Here is a 16,778-nt window from a genome sequence, read left to right on the forward strand (position 1 = left end):
ACAACTTAGAGCGTTCCGCTATCTCCGTCCCCTGACAAGAAGCAATGCAGAGCTAAAGCATCATTTTCCCCGCAGTTCTAAACTTAATTGTATCTCCACAAAATTATTCTTGAACTCTCATCAAAGTTAAAAGTTGCAAAAAGAGGGTAGCATAAGGTGAACGGACTAATATTGAATCAAATGCTTATTAAAATGCAGCTTCCTCAGAGCATTACTGCATCCCCCTCTGGGACCCCCAACTCAGGAAGTACATGGTCCTTTTGGATAGAGTCCAGAGGAGGCCAGGAAGATGATCAGAGGGCTGGCGAGGGGAGAGTTGGGGTTGTTCAGCTTGGGGAGGCAAGGCCCAGCCTTCCATTATCTAGCAGGGCTACAAGAGTGCTGGGAAGGGGCTGTTCATCAGGACATGTGGTGATAGGACAAGGTGGAATGGCTTCAAACTGAAATAGGGGGGGTTTTGATTAGATCTTAGGGAGAAATTTTTCACTGTGAGATTGGTGAGGGACTGGAACAGGTTTCCCAGAGAAACTGTAGAAGCCACATGGCTGGAAGCGTTCAAGGCTGGGTTGGACGGGGCTTTGAGCAACCTGATCTAGTGGAAGGTGTCCCTGGCCATGGCAGGGGGGGTTGGAACTAGATGACCTTTAAGATCCCTTCCAACCCAAGCCATTCCATGATTAGAATTATCCTGGGTTGGGCAGAGAGTCCTTGCAGCTCCATGCCCCATCTTGGGCTGTGCCAGTAGGAAATGTCATTTAGTGGAGGAATGTGAACTCTTCTGACTTGTGCCACTTGCAAGTTTCATGCACTCAGACAGACCTGGGGACTGGGAATTATGCAGCATTGGTGCTTGCAATTACCAGTGGAACCTATGGAGCTCTAATCCAGTCGCTTCTCAAAGAGAAACTTGTATTACCACAATATTAACTTATATCACCACAATTTCCTGAAATTACTGTTACACCAATGGACTAATCCTCCAGTACCACCTCTCTCTTACTGGAATTGTGACTATCTTACTGGAGTAACAAAAGTTATTTTGCCCCTGAAAATGCTCCTTTCATACGCATTTAACAGCACCCACTAAGCACCTACAACCAAATCTGGTAACCCGTAGGCATTCTCTGATTTCCACATTTGTAAAAGGATTTGAAATTGTCTTCAACTGATCTTTGCAAATGACTTCACAAACATGGTCCTCTTTGTTGGTATGAGACAACAGTAACTTATATTTTTTGTTTGCTTTCGACTTGAGAAATAATTAAAACCTCAAACATTTGGACTGATTTGCTGCATCCAAATGACAGTCTAAAGCAATTTTCTGAGCATTTTATCATAACTGACAATTTCCATCACCATGTTTGGGAGAATTTTTGGCCTTTGACCAAGTTTGGACAAGAATAGCAGATAATGATAATACACATGTATCTGTGTATCTCTCTATACACATTGTCTTGGTTCTAGAAGACAGGTGTCTGCTAGGGAGAGCAGGAGCCTCCCTTGGGGTGAAAGAATGTAGACCCCCTCCCTCCGAATTATTATAAATTTGAAATCAAGGGGCTTTCAGGCAGAGATCTGGGGATAGGAATAACAGTTCTTTACTAGTATAACCAGGCAAACAAACAAACAATAACTACAGCAATAACAAGAACACAGAACCAGGGACCCCGGACAAGCTCTCTCAGCTGAGATGGGGGTGGAGGAGAGGTTTCGTTTTTCACAAACCCCTCGGGCAGTCAGTCCCGGTGCTCCTGCAGGGCTCCGGGGAACAGTCGGCTGGAACAGCAGGGATGAGCTGAGATCCTGGGCCGGTGGATGAGGTGTATCAGCAGCTCTGCTGCGGCGGTGGCTGCCACACGTCCCGGCAGGGCAGGGGTGCGAGGCCACCAACCAAGAGGGAGAAGGAGAAGAAGCAACTGCTCCGTCTGGGTGATGGCGAAAATCCCTTCTCTCCACCGCAGCCGCTCCGCGACCCCAGCACACGAACGTCCTTCCCCGAAGCCGGAGAAAAACCAGCTAAAAAACTGTCCCCACCCTCCTTTTCTGCCCCCTTTCCCCCCCCTGGGCCCGGCTACTCTTTGTCCGTTGTCAATCACCCCTAAGTACCGGTAGTTAGGTTGCCCCAGCACATAATGGGTAAAAATTCCACGGGCAGGTCAGAACGACAAAACAAAAAAAACAAAAAAAAAAAGGACACCTAACCCTCAACACTATCCACTCCCAAATTTTTTCCCATACCAAAATGTTACATTAAATATTAAACCTTTAAATTATACACAAACACACACACTACTTTAACTATATACATATGTACATGCAGATACAGATACAAGCACAGTGTCATGGTAGTTCACCCTAAAACCAGGTCCCCTTGGGGTATGCACCGGGTCTCTCCATCTTTTTGCATCACCCACCAAGTGCAACCCGGTCCCTGAGCAAAGACAACCCCACGGATTGGACTGTCTTTGCTGGAGGCAGAATTAACCCAAACAGTTTTTTTCCCAGCATCCCTCTCATATGTACCACTGGAACCTTATCTCCATCTGTCGTTCTAAAGGGCTCAGATTGGGCAGGGCCTGCTCGGTTTAGTGGAACCTCGGGTGTTTCACCAACCATGTGGCTTTTGCTAAATTAATCTCCCAGTTCTTGAAAGTTCCCCCACCCAGTGCCTTCAAGCTGGTTTTAAGCAAGCCATTGCACCGTTCAACTTTCCCTGCAGCAGGTGCATGGTAGGGATATGATACACCCACTCATGCCATGTTCCCTCGCCCAGCTGTTTTATAAGGTTATTCTTGAAATGAGTCCCATTGTCTGACTCGATCCTCTCAGGGGTACCATGCCTCCAAAGGACCTGCTTTTCAAGTCCCAGGATGGTGTTTCCGGGCAGTGGCATGAGGCACAGGGTAGGTTTCCAACCATCCAGTGGTGGCTTCTACCATTGTGGGCACGTATGCTTGCCTTGGCGGGTTTGGGGCAGTGTGATGTAGTCAATCTGCCAGGCTTCCCCATACCTATATTTGGACCACCGCCCACCGTACCATAGCGCTTCAACCGCTTGGCCTGCTTGATCGTGGCACACGTCTCACAGTCATGGATAACCTGGGAAATACTGTCCATGGTTAAATCCACCCCTCGGTCCTCGTGCCCACTTATAGGTGGCATCTCTACCCTGGATGGCCTGAGGCATCATGAGCCCATCGAGCTAGGAACAACTCTCCCTTGTGTTGCCAATCTAAGTCTGTCTATGACACCTCTATCTTTGCAGCCTGATCCACCTGCTCATTGTTTCGGTGCTCTTTCATTGGCCCTAACTCTTGGGGACATGGGCATCTACTACATGACGGACCCTCACAGACATTTCTCTACCCTGGTAGCGATGTCTTTCCACTCATCAGCAGCCCAGATTGGCTTTCCTCTGCGTTGCCAGTTGGCCCTTTTTTCCACCTTTCCAGCCATCCCCACAGAGCATTGGCCACCATCCATGAATCAGTGTAGAGGTAGAGCTTTGGCCACTTCTCCTCTTTCAGCAATGTCCAGGGCCAGTTGAACAGCTTTGAGTTCAGCAAGTTGGCTTGATCCACCTTCTCCTTCAGTGCCCTCTGCGACCTGTCGTGTGGGGCTCCATACGGCTGCTTTCCACTTCCGGTTTCATCCCTACAATGCGACAGGAACCATCAGTAAACAGAGCGTAGCATGTTTCTCCTGCTGGCAGTTGGTTGTACGGTGGAGCTTCTTCAGCCCGTGTCACTTGTTCCTGCTCCTCTTCATCAGTGAGACCAAAGTTTTTCACCTTCTGGCCAGTTTGTAATTATCTCCAAAATCCCAGGGCGATTTGGGTTTCCAATACGGGCGCGCTGCGTTGATGAGGGCGATCCACTTGCTCCACGTAGCATCGGTGGCGTGGTGGGTAGCAGGAACCTTTCCTTTAAACATCCACCCCAGCACTGGCAGTCGTGGGTGCCAGGAGGAGTTGTGCTTCTGTGCCAATCACTTCTGAGCGGCTTGAACTCCTTCATAGGCAGCTAAGATTTCCTTCTCTGTGGGAGTGTAATTGGCTTCGGACCCTCTCTGTAGCTTCGGCTCCAAATCCCAGTGGTCGGCCTCGAGTCTCCCCAGGCACTTTCTGCCAAAGGCTCCAGGACAAGCCATTGTTCCCAGCTGCAGAGTAGAGCACGTTTCTTCACGTCTGGTCCTGTTCTGACTGGGCCAAGAGCTACTGCATGAGCGATCTCCTGTTTGATCTGAGCAAAGGCTTGTTGTTGTTCAGGGCCCCAGTGGAAATCATTCTTTTTTCGGGTAACCAGGTAGAGAGGGCTCACGATCTGGCTGTACTCAGGAATGTGCATCCTCCAAAAACCTATGGCACCTAGGAAAGCTTGCGTTTCCTTCTTGCTGGTGGGTGGAGACATTGCAGTGATCTTATTGATGACCTCAGCGGGAATCTGACGCCGTCCATCTTGCCACTTTACTCCCAGGAACTGGATCTCTCGTGCAGGTCCTTTTGCCTTTGTTCTTCTTGATGGCAAAGCCGGCTTCTAGCAGAATCTGGATGATCTTTTCCCCTTTCTCAAATACTTCCACTGCTGTGTTCCCCCACACAATGATGTCATCAATGTACTGCAGATGTTCTGGAGCCTCACCCTTTTCCAGGGCAGCTTGGATCAGTCCATGGCAGATGGTGGGGCTGTGCTTCCACCCCTGGGGCAGTCGGGTTCCAGGTGTACTGCACTCCCCTCCACGTGAAGGCAAACTGAGGCCTGCATTCTGCTGCCAGGGAATGGAGAAAAATGCATTAGCAATGTCAATAGTGGCGTACCACTTTGCTGCCTTGGACTCCAGCTCGTACTGGGGCTCCAGCATGTCTGGGACGGCACCGCTCAGAGGTTGGAGTCACTTCATTCAATGCACGATAGTCCACAGTCAATCTCCATTCTCTGTCAGACTTGCGCACAGGCCAGATGGGCTGTTGAAGGGTGAGTGGGTTTTGCTGACCACCCCTTGGGTCTCCAACTCTCGGATCATCTTGTGGATGGGGATCACAGCATCTCGTTTTGTCCTATACTGCCGGCGGTGCACTGTCGAGGTGGCAATTGGTACTCCGCTGTTCTTCCACTTTTCAGGAGTCCCTACTGCAGTTGGGTTCTCTGATAGTCCAGGCAAGGTGTTCAATTGCTTAATGTCCTCTGCCTCCACAGCAGCTATTCCAAAAGCCCACCTGAGTCCCCTTGGGTCTTTGTAATAGCCATTTCGAAGGAAGTCCATGCCCAGAATACACCGGGCCTCTGGCCAGTCCACAATGGGATGTTTCTTCTGCCACTCCTTCCCAGTCAGGCTCACCTCGCTTCCAACAGAGTCAACTGCGTGCGATCCCCCCGTCACCCCAGCAATGGAAACAGGTTCTGCCCCACATGTCCTGATGGCATTAGGGTACACTGTGCACCAGTATCAACTAAAGCATCGCTTTTTTTGTGGCTCTGATGTGCCAGCCCATCGGATCCACACCGTCCAAAAGACCCGGTTTTTCCCGTGCCTCTTCCTGGCTAGAGGCAGGGCCCCTCTAGCACTGGTCATCCTCTCCTCCCTGGGCATACATGCTAGAGGTTCCTTCAAGGGGATCATCCTCTTTCCTGTAATATCTGGCAGTTTGGTCACGGGAGGTTGAGGCTACCTTCACTTTAGTGGAACCTTTCTGGTTACTGGATTCCCTGCCTGAGTTGACGCACTCGTGCTGCCAGGGCAGAAGTGGGTTTTCCCATCCCACTTTCCCATGTCCTTCCCCCATGGTCACGTAGAAAGAACCACAGCTCAGTTTCGTGAGGTTGTACCCTCACTCTCTAGCTGGGGGACGCTGGGCTTGGAGTTTTGGGCTTGTGACCCGCACTGGTGCCATATGGGAACTGCTCTTCCTCATCTCTTCCCTCATTTCCCTCATCTCCTCTTTGAGTTCCTTAATCACAGCGGAAATCTAGCCTGCTGCGGGCCATGGACCATACTGTCGTAATTTCTAAGCCTGGTGGCAACAGAACCCACCGTCCTCTCGGCTGTTATCAGCGTTTAATCAGTGCAATATAGGTGGTGTAGTCACGTGGCCCCTAGATTTGCCAGACTCCACAACATCTGCCCATGCACCTGACTTTGTCGGGGTCATTATCATGCTGTCCACCCCTCCCAAAAAGGACCTCTAATATCGCCACTTCTCTCAGTTGTTGGATCCCTTCCTCAATGGTTTTCCATTCCCTTCTATGATAGTGCTCTTCCATTCTCTCTCTGTGGACAAACCTCTCTCTTACACTCGTCAAAAGCCGCTCCCAGAGGGAAAGGGGCCCTTGCTCCCTGACGAATACCTGATTCACACCTGAGTCCTGGGTCAAGGGTCCCACATTCCTTGCCTCACCACCATCCAGCTGCACGCCTGTACCCATAAGGTCCCCAGACCCGAAGTAACCAGGTTTGTATAAGGCTCACGCCCCCCGCCTCACAATGTCTTTTTGTAACTTACGGAGACTGTCATATGTCAGAGACTCAGTAATGATTTCAACTTCTGGCTCCCCTGTGGGTTGTGAGGCCCTCCTTTCTTATCCTTATCAACAGGGTGCTGTGATTTCATCTTAGACTTCCTGGTTTCCACAGGGGCAACAGCTGCTGGCTGTGACTGCCCTTGTGGTTTCAGCTGGAACCTGGACGGTTGTAACGTCTGTGGGTTCCACTGCTGCACCATCAGACTCTCCCTCTTCGAGGCAGGGGAGGGTTTGTCAGCAGCAGAGGAAATGAACACTATCATCTGACTCATGTCACGTAACTCCCACACCAGAACCCCGACCCACTCTGGGTGGTTCATTTCTGAGGTGGGCTGTGGGGCAGGGGCAGGCTCTAGAGCAGCACCCCCTGTCTCTGTGGGCTGTGCCAGGCTCTAGAGCAGCACCCCCTGTCTCTGGGGCTGTGCCAGGCTCTAGAGCAGCACCCCCTGTCTCTGGGGCTGTGCCAGGCTCTAGAGCAGCACCCCCTGTCTCTGGGGGTGTGCCACGCCCTAGAGGAGCACCCCCTGGCTCCGGGGGTGTGGCAGGGTCTGGGGCAGCACCCCCTGTCTCTTTCCCCCTTTGTCTCTGAAGGCTAAGTTAGAACAGGCCTATCAGTACCGCCAGCCACTGTAAGATGTCATTAGCATTCAGAGAAGATTTTAAACCCTTCGAAAACTGGCGGGTAAGGCCCAAGGAACTGGGGTGAAAGGTTGGGAGAAAATTTCCCCAGCTGTCTTTTTCTCCCAGTAGGTACCATTAATTTTATAGTAACCCAAAAACCATCCAGTTAGTGTGTGACAGCTCTGAATCCATGAGCCCGCCGTCCAGAGGACGTTAAACATCCATGAATTCCTCACCTTATCAAACCCACAAAACAAGCTGGATAATAGCCACAGTAGCCTTAGTTATAGGACCCATATTTAAGTAAGGTACAGCAAATGGGAGAAATATAGCTGTGACCACATGCCCCGCGAACCTGGGTAAGCTCAACAACATGGTTCTACCTAACAAGGTTTCTAAATCCAGCACACAAAAGTTAGGTTATTTAAGAACTGTTATTCCTTTTTTCCCTTTTCCTCTCGAGCCCCACGTTGGGCGCCAAAATCTGTCTTGGTTCTAGAAGACAGGTGTCTGCTAGGGAGAGCAGGAGCCTCCCTTGGGGTGAAAGAATGTAGACCCCCTCCCTCCGAATTATTATAAATTTGAAATCAAGGGGCTTTCAGGCAGAGATCTGGGGATAGGAATAACAGTTCTTTACTAGTATAACCAGGCAAACAAACAAACAATAACTACAGCAATAACAAGAACACAGAACCAGGGACCCCCGGGACAGCTCTCTCAGCTGAGATGGGGTGGAGGAGAGGTTTCGTTTTTCACAAACCCCTCGGGCAGTCAGTCCCGGTGCTCCTGCAGGGCTCCGGGAACAGTCGGCTGGAACAGCAGGGATGAGCTGAGATCCTGGGCCGGTGGATGAGGTGTATCAGCAGCTCTGCGGCGGTGGCTGCCACACGTCCCGGCAGGGCAGGGGTGCGAGGCCACCAACCAAGAGGGAGAAGGAGAAGAAGCAACTGCTCCGTCTGGGTGATGGCGAAAATCCCTTCTCTCCACCGCAGCCGCTCCGCGACCCAGCAACACGAACGTCCTTCCCCGAAGCCGGAGAAAAAACCAGCTAAAAAAAACTGTCCCCACCCTCCTTTTCTGCCCCCTTTCCCCCCCCTGGGCCCGGCTACTCTTTGTCCGTTGTCAATCACCCCTAAGTACCGGTAGTTAGGTTGCCCCAGCACATAATGGGTAAAAATTCCCCGGGCAGGCCAGAACGACAAAACAAACAAAAACAAAAAAAAAAAGGACACCTAACCCTCAACACACATACACATCTAAATTCATTTTTCAGAAGACTTTATCCATGTGTTGTTTGGGTTTTGTTTTTTTTTTAAGAATTGAAAAGCCATTTGCTGGCCCTTTGACCATTTCCAGTGGCTATGGCAGCTGTGCTCTGAGCAATTCCCCTTTCCCTCTTTCTCCCCGCAGTGCGCTGCTGGGCTGCCCTGCTGTTATCTGCTGCTGTGGCACGCCTTGGAGCACGTATCAGCCCTGAGGTGACTTCCAGTTGCTTCAGTCATGCGAATATCACCTTTGGCCGTGGCTCTGTAAAAGTGCCTATGTCCCCATGGTCACACAGGTGTGCTGCAGATAGACTGCCAATGCACAAAGGAATCAAAAACTTATTTTTAACATTGCTACAAACACGATTACCACTTGATTCCCCAAATACTTTAGAGACAATGCAAACAAGTGTCCTGCTGCCAGCTCAGCTGCCAGTCTCAATCACCATCAGATCAGAATTTGCTAACTCTTCAGGGCTGGGTTTTTTAATTATTACTTATATCTTCCCAGTTTTTGTGCTGTGGGGTTTTTTTTTATTATTATAATTTTTTTTTCTCTAGTGTGTACATGAAGTAGATCACTGAAGTGACCATTTTCTGACCCATACTGTCAGTCATAAATGGCACCATTTTCCTCAGGCACACTGCACTAACAGAAGACAGTGGTAAGGAGTTATTGGTGCAGTTTGCAAAAGCAGCTCCTGTTGATTATTTAGGTGATTTAGGTGATTAGGTTCACTCCTCTTTCACAAGAGAGAGGGAGAGTGGAAAGTGTTCCTCACACAAGAGTCTTCTGAGCATTTTGTCCATCCACAACTTTCTGGATATTTCCATTCAGAGGTATTGACCTATCAAGGTGAGTCACACCTGATGGAACTGGTTTTGACACTGATGGTTATTACCCTCACTGCCATTCAGGCTCAGCAATTATGGGATAATATGTCTTTTGAAATCCCAAGTCTTGCAATAGAATGAAAGATCTTCTATCAGGTGCTACAAATCCTCTGGAAGTTTTGGTTCATCATATTTACTCCACCTCTAACAGCATTTTAAGTCCAAGGAGCTTTGTGCTGAGAAGATCCTTGTCACTAGTTCCTTCTCTTGTGAAATGGGAAGCGCCCTGTTGTTCTGGGCAGTGCTTCTTTATATTACATCTTCACAAGCTCTGAATGCATGATTGCTTTTTATTGCTACTGAACAACCTTTGAGTAAACATGAATCACTCTTTATGGCACCAAATTTGAAATGTTTCCTTACCAGCTACGTCGATTATCTGCCCAGGTAGGAATTTGATAATGATCTGTAGTATACACAATATTTTAAAATAGAACAAACATCTTTTCTACTTACTGCTACTGTCGTAGGAAAAAAAAAAAGAAAAATCTCTCCCTGTCGGGTATAGATTCCAAGTATAACAAATTATACATGTTTTTGAACTACTTGTAAGACCTTCGAAAAAAATCAGTTTAATTCTTCTGTATACCTGTAAATTGTACTTCTGCTGCAAGGCAGCAGCCAGTGATTATTTTGTCATTATTTCTGGATTACCTGCAGCTGCTTATATTTTTCTGCATTAAAACTAGCGACCCGAACAGTAGAGGAATGGCATCATGAATGTTGCTGTAAGTTTGTTTGGCCAAAGAAGCCCCAGCACAGTAGGTGGCAAAGATGTGTGGATGTGAGGCAACACACTGAATAGCCGCTGTCTTCAGCAAGGAGGTGTTTTCCCAGCTTGCACGGACCCCCTTGAGGCAGAGGTGGTGATCTCCAGAGGGTCATTGTTAAAAAGCCATGAGGGATTTGCTAACCAATCTGTTGGGCTGTTGAATGCCTTCCTCCCTTGCTACTGATGTAACTTGCCAGGCAGCAGTGGTGTCTGTCCCAAATAATCAGTGATACCACAGCAGCAAGAGCATGTCCATGTACACAATTCCACGCCTTCGTGTCCCCAGGAGATTTGTCCCCATTGGTTTTCAATGTACATCTTCATTTGTACCTTGTAGGAGCAGAGTGGCTGTAGAGAGCCACTCTGGTGAAACAAAAGGGAGCCCCGGGGGAAAAGTTGAAGCTGTGTGTGTTATCCACACATTTCAGAATGAAAGATGGGAGGCTGCTGGGTAGAATAGTGAAAATAAAATGTTGTAGGACTGAGAGAGTCCTGCTGGAGTCTGGGTGGAGAGAACCCAGTCTCTCTTCCTAGGAGAACGAAGTCAAGATGAGTGAACCCCAGAAGACTCATCTGGCAAACCTGAATTAGCTTTTGAAAAATGTAGCTGACTCCCATTGTCCATATTTCAGGATGAGGGATGTTGCTGCCTGGAAATGGTGTATCAGACAGGGTGCTGAAGAATCCCAGTGACCCAGGCCCTTTAGCCACACTACTTTGTGTCCGGGCCAGCTGCCATCTTCATTCCTTGTGACCCATTGTCCTGCATGAGAGAACCAGAGTCACCAAGCTGTACCTCTGCTGCACATTCCCTCATGGAGGATCACTCAGCGAGATCCACAGCACCACAGACACTGATCTCGTTCCAGTCCTGCTGCTATGGGACCAGTGTGGAAATGGCCAGATGAAAATTCCCACCCACTGGCACAGCTAAGCTAACACGCATCTGGAAGCTGGGTGGACAGTCCAGCTGGAACAGCAGCCAGCAAACCTATAGGACTGGTTCTGCATCTGCTCTGTCCTGAGGGGCAATTAATAAGTGGGCAATCAAGATGGAGCCTCTTTGAGATCCCCCCACCCTCCTCTGCTCTCCCCAGGTGAAATCTTCGATTTCCTCATTCCAGCCCTAACAATATAACCATTATCACAGCCACCTGACTCCCCGGCTCTCTATCCCCACCCCTTTCCTGGTCTCTCCTGCCTGTTTCTGGAAATCGGAGGCAGAAGCAGCCACCTCAGACCAGTTTTTCATCCAGCAGCTGCTGCTCCTCAGCCAACAGAGACGACAGGGCTGGGGCTGGTCCCATCCCTGCGAGCCCAAGGCAGCACCAGCCTCCCACAGCTCGGTGGACACAGGTGCTCCCTGCTGCCTGCCTGCAGCTTTACCAGAGCTGGTGACAGGACAGCCTTGCTTATGTTTAGCTTGATTTTTGACACTGCCTCATATGATTCTCCAAATGCCCCCGCCCAAGACACTCCTACCCTGGTGGTTTCATGCCCACCCCAGTGCTTCTGCTTCTCAGCTCCTGCTTTGCTGATGGTGATTTCTCCTGCTCTGGAATACAAACCAAAACCTATACCCTTGGAAAGGGAATCCAAATGGAATGAAGCCCTTAAGAAGAAAAGTTAATCTATAAATCCCAATTCTTTCATGGGCAAGGCCATATTTCATAGCCAAATGGCCCAATGGAACACCTCCACCACACCCTTCTCAAAAGGAGGAGCAGAAGGCATCACCCCCACTTTCCAGTCTTGCTTTTATTTGTTCCAATGTGTTCAATTCATTCTTCTGCTTGAGAGGTTTTATGTCTTCCCTCACAAGATCTCAGGCTAGCAGTGATGCAATGGTCTAGAAATGGTCTGAAAGCTCTGGAATGGTCCAGGAGGCAAAGAAACTAAATTTTGTTCAAGGTTCAGCTAGATAAATTCAAGAGAAGCATTAGGTGACAAGATGCTCTTTGGTGTTGTCTTGGTTTTTATAATGAAGTAGTCTGAGGTTTGCCCTCTGTAGGACTCAGAATATCTGGATTCATATATTTTTTCTTTTTTTCATTTCATCCTTTCTTTTTAGCAGAAAAGGCCAATTGGTGAATCTTAGTCAAGCCATGTGACTACTTCTAGTGATACTGAGAAGAGTGAGATTTCATTACAGCCATTGTCCCATTCTGTCATTTCTTCTTTTAACTCTCTATCAAGATTTCAGCTGCTTCAGATAAAGCTCATGTACCAAGAAGTTTGTGCTCCTCAATGAATTTTGGGGTCAGGAAGGGGTTTTCATCAAGTGAGACACATAGGTTGTTTTCTTAGGGAAAGAATCTTCCTCTGTACCTTGAAAAATGGTCCACTTCAAGGGGTCTCAGGCCTTTCGTCTCTCACATCCCCTGCCAGTGAAGAATCTCAAAGTATTTGCTCCTGGTATGAGGATGTGCATATTTATCAGCTGAGGCAATTGGTCTTTCATGCTAAAGACTTAATAAGATGTTGATGGTATTTCATGGGAGGACAGGACTGTGAGGATGATTTAGGTATGTACAGAAATATAAAAGAAGGGAAAGTCAGGAAATTATAAAGAAACAAATACTGAATAAATGTGGGACTTCAGAACTGTTTTAAAAAGAGGGAAAAGAAAATGATAAAAAGTAGGGTTGAAAACAAGGGAAGGAGAGGGAGCTGAATGGAAAGAACAGTAGTGAATGAACGTAAAAAGAGAAGAAAATTGTGCTCTCCTTCTGTGCAAGCTGCACCTGGATATGATGGTAAGTTGGTGTTACCACCCCATACAACCCTCTGCCACTACCCTTCATTTGTGCCTAAACCCTTTTCCTTCCTCTTGCTACCACATCACTGTACCTGCTGAGGCACTGTTGCTGTTCCCTCTTATTCCTCTCTCACCCACTCTCTGTGACATTCCAGTGCCCAGCACTGATGACCTATAACAGCACCTGCCACAAGTGTTTTCTGCTGTGTGTCCAAAAGTGTCACCCCTTTCACATTTTCATTGCCTGAATTCACTCCTGTCACAATTTGCCATCCTTAGTAACTGGGCATGCTCATGGGCTGAAAAATTGAGTGAACACCTTTCTTGTGGGCTATTGAAACATTGTCCAGTGGGGCAAGGGAAGTTACAAAAAGTGACTGGAGTTGTCTACAACTGGAAAGAGAAACTCTGTAATGTTGCGTATAGAGAGGCAGCAAGTCAGGTCAAACTAGGAACAGCTAGCAAAAGGAATCAAAACTAACAGATCTCTCTTGAAACTCATCAGGCACCTGCCAGATGTTCTGAAGGGCAAAGCAGTGATCAGGCTGTGCAGGGAGTGCACAGCAGAGACAAGGCCATCACAGACACCTCTGCAGCCCGTGTGAAGTGTTGAGTGATGAGATCAGGGTGGCAGAACCCATGCTTCAGCAGGGTGGGGTTTGCCAGCCAACATGTCTGAAACTGAAGTGGCTGCGGAAAAGGCTGTTCAACACACTGACAAAGCAAACAGTAACAACTCGCTGGGAGCAATGGCATTTGTCCAAGAGTCTTAAAGGATCTCTGGAGTCAAATAGTTGAAACTGCTCCGAGCAGTGTGTAACCCAATGTCTACCCCCAGCGTGGTACCTCAGGAGGGGAAAGGGCTGATTGTGATGCCCCAGTTTGGCCAGGGGCAGGTGGTGGAAGTTTCTGGGACTTGTTTGGGCTTCAGATGAAGATAACACAAATAAAAAGATGAGAGAGAAGTACAGCTAGAGGCTAAGAGGGTCTGGAGCAGCCTGGCACACCATGCATGGTGCTTATATCCACAGCAGGACATCCATACTGTCCTCTGCCAACCTGACAGTATGTGTGTTCTGGTCCACCTCCTGAAGGTTTGGATGCATGCTTGGATGAATGCTGCCTGTGGTACTGGAGCCAGCCAGGACTTGGGGAGTGGTTGGCTCTTGCTGCAGGACATAAGGGATGTGGTGGTCCAGGTGCTTTGACCCAGATCCTGCTGAAGGGGACAGCAGCAGTGACAGAGGGATGTGTTTGTGTCACCACCAGCGATGAAGCTGCTGGTGCTGACCCTCTCCTTTCTCCTTTCCTGGTTCAGGAGAAGGAGCTCCCAGTGCTGCAACCTACCTGGGCACATGGGTAGGGATGGCCCTCATTCCTCTGCTGTCTCCTCACCAGGGGCTGCTGCCAATTGCTGCTGCTCCTGGAGCCTCCTCTCTACTCCAGATGGGCTTTTTGAACTTCTCTGTTTATTTTGCATCCAGAGGGAGTATCTGTCATTTTTCAGCATCAGGTCATCACTCATTGAAGGGGATGCATAAGAGCCCACCTGGGTGTGCTGGAGGAAGTGGAATTTTCAACTGGAGGAGGTGCATGTTTTTGCAGGGGATGGGAGCTGGACTGAGTGTGAAACATCACAGGGAAGCACAAGTCCCATGTTTTGTCTGGGACACAATTTAGGGGTGGTTGTAATAGAGCTGGAGGCCTTGAGAAAAGACCAATCCTTTTCCCTTTTCTTCTTTCTCCTTTTTTTTTTTGTTTTGTTGTTTTTTGGGGTTTTTTTGTGTGTGTGCGGTTTCTGTTTGTTTGTGGGTTTTTTGAGGGGAGTTGGAATGTTACAGGCACTTTGTTGTCCATTGCAGCTTATCACTGCTCATGTTACTGAAGTTCAGGTGAAGGACATGTCAGACAAAGCGTTCAGTGCAGAAGATTGGTGTCACTAGGAGGAGCAAACATGCAGCACTGGTGAAGACATGCCTTTGGCCAGCATTTTGTACTCTTCAGGGAGTTGTATCCTTGCAACCCTCCAGACCCAATAAAGGGTTATTTGCAGTCTGATCTGTGATGAACTTGGAAATTACAGGGGAGGGTGAGCACAACTCTCCAGGCTTCTGACATTTTCAGAGATATCATAGAATCAGAGAATGGTTTGGGTTGTCAGGGACCTTAAAGATCATCTTGTTCCAGCCCAATGGGCAGGGGCACCTTTCACTAGACCAGGTTGCTCAGAGCTCCATCCAGCATTCTCAGGTTTCTAGGGTGACATCTCTATGGCTTAAAAAGCAATCCTTGGTAAGCTGTGTCTTTCCTGTGGTGCACTTACACTGAACTCCAGTGTCACAGAGGTGGCAGGTGCATGGCTGGTGGGGGCCAGCACACTGAGCTGGAGGGTCAGGAGTGGCCTCTCCTGTTCTTGTGTCTGACATGGTCCAGAAAAGGGCTTTGGCTGAACACGGTGCCTGCGCTGCCCTACCTGTGCTGCAGAAACAATGCCCACAGCTGCTTTGGAAACACTGCAGAATGTGTGATTGTGATGTAATGTGAGGTTGAAGCAAACACAGTTTATTTAAATGATTTACCTCTGGTCAGTGTATGCTTTCTTGGAGGCAGCTGAGCTTCAGATCTGTTCATAAAGTGCTTCTTAACCATTGTAGTTAAACTGCTGAATCTAATTTTCTCATTTAAATTGAATGAGCAGAGGCACAATCAAACAAGTGGAACCCATGGGGAAAAGATAATCTTGAGCTTGGCTTTATTCTTTGAAAAATGTCTGCTCTTTTAATACCACCTTAGACGTTCTGGCTTGTCCATATCCACAAAACAATGCAGCCACAGCCTCCAAGTAATCTTTGTTGGCTCCAGCACAAAGAACTTAATCTTTTGTTTTGCAGGTTGACAAAACACGTATAAAATTTTGTATCTTATACCCAACAATTCTCCTAAAGAGTTAGTTTTAAACACCTAAATTTAATATTTATTTGCACTGACACAGTGTGCCTTACAGTGGTCTGGTGTGCCCAGCAGCTAATCAGATGATGACCAGATTCCTGCTCCTCGACCCACGTGGCCAGGCAGTGATGCCATGTGGCACTTGGCCACGGCACATTTGACCTTGGAAGGCAGCATGGCTGTCTCCCAGAGAAGCAGAATGACTAATATTATTTATCCCTGTCTTCTTAATGCAATCAAGTCTATATTTGATGCACTCCTAGTCTCAGTGACATTTTCTGTAATAAGTGTTTTATATTTAAAATGGAATGAATATTGCTGTTAAGCACAAGGTCACCTTGTTTATCAGTGAGTATTACTTTTTTCTGCTTTAGAGTATCTGCTTCACTTGTTTTTGTGGTTTAAATCCAGCTTGAGACCTTCAGGGACACAGTAATTGCATACTCTAGTGGGGAATATCAGAGAGCAGGTAGTCAAATAAAATCAAATGCCATGGTATATTTTTCCTTATGAAGAATATGGCCACTCTTAATGCATTTCTTCCTATCTCCATTATTTTTCCTTCCTTCCAAGTTCATGAGCCAAAAAGGCAGACAAACTGCCAGCTCTCATTTCCGGTATAACACAGGCTTTGGAATTTTACCCAGCGTCTCTTTTCACTGATGTAATTAATTTTCTTTTTTTTTTTTTCTTTTAATTTTTTTTTTAAATTATTATTATGAAAGGACAGCTTTATAAAACTAACCTGACCTTTATTTGAATACCTTGAAAGTCCTTTTACAGACTGATAGCTAGGACAGTCATCCTCACTATTGAGGATGTGAGATCTTATTCTGCTCTGAATGTGCCTAAATATAACTTGCAGTGGTTGAGTCTCACTGTGCCTTTCTCTGCAGGTGACGGTGCCACCAGTGCTCTGTATTTTCTGTGGTGTGACTGAGAGATACTGGTTTAGCCAGACCAGAGCAATGGCTCAGAGTGTCCCCTGTCAGGCGTTGCCT

Source organism: Pseudopodoces humilis, chromosome 2, assembly GCF_049639895.1.
Source record: "Pseudopodoces humilis isolate 2021_Gansu_Grassland_sample_001 chromosome 2, ASM4963989v1, whole genome shotgun sequence".
Classification (NCBI taxonomy): domain Eukaryota; kingdom Metazoa; phylum Chordata; class Aves; order Passeriformes; family Paridae; genus Pseudopodoces; species Pseudopodoces humilis.